Genomic DNA, 581 nt, shown 5'->3' on the forward strand with positions numbered 1-581 from the left:
GTCGTATTCGTAGACATCTGGGCGTATGTGGCCTACGTAGCCTAGTCTACAAAGCGGCCGTCAATCAATCTGGCAGCATCATCGGTCAGCAAGAGGCCATCGCCCAGCCTTGTAAGAAAGGAAGAGCACACTGCGTCGTTCTGGCGGATTAAGTGCACTTTACGGTGCGATGATGGGATATCATACGTAACTTTCGTTAATGTGTTCCTCGGGGGTCGAGCAGTGCTTCAATACAGCTTGCTGATCATAGGAACAGCAATGTAATGTCTATTAGACTGCTATAAAGGCGGAGTCAACACTGGAACCACAGACGTTAATCTGATATAACGCATGTAGTGTTTATTGCTTTCTTGTAAAATTATATAGCCACCACCACAACCACAATTGACTTGGCACCTGCATAGGCTGTTTTTCCAAACAGTTTATAGACCCGGCGTGACTCTTGGTAGAATACGCTGATTGCGACGCAAGAATGCTTGGGTTCGATTCCTGCTGGGATCCCAATTTTGCAATTCTTCCATTCGTTGCGTCAACGCTGCTGCCGACATCGGTTTTTTAACTTACGCCCACGCATAGAAGCC

Source organism: Rhipicephalus sanguineus, chromosome 8 (assembly GCF_013339695.2).
Source record: "Rhipicephalus sanguineus isolate Rsan-2018 chromosome 8, BIME_Rsan_1.4, whole genome shotgun sequence".
In the NCBI taxonomy this organism is placed as follows: domain Eukaryota; kingdom Metazoa; phylum Arthropoda; class Arachnida; order Ixodida; family Ixodidae; genus Rhipicephalus; species Rhipicephalus sanguineus.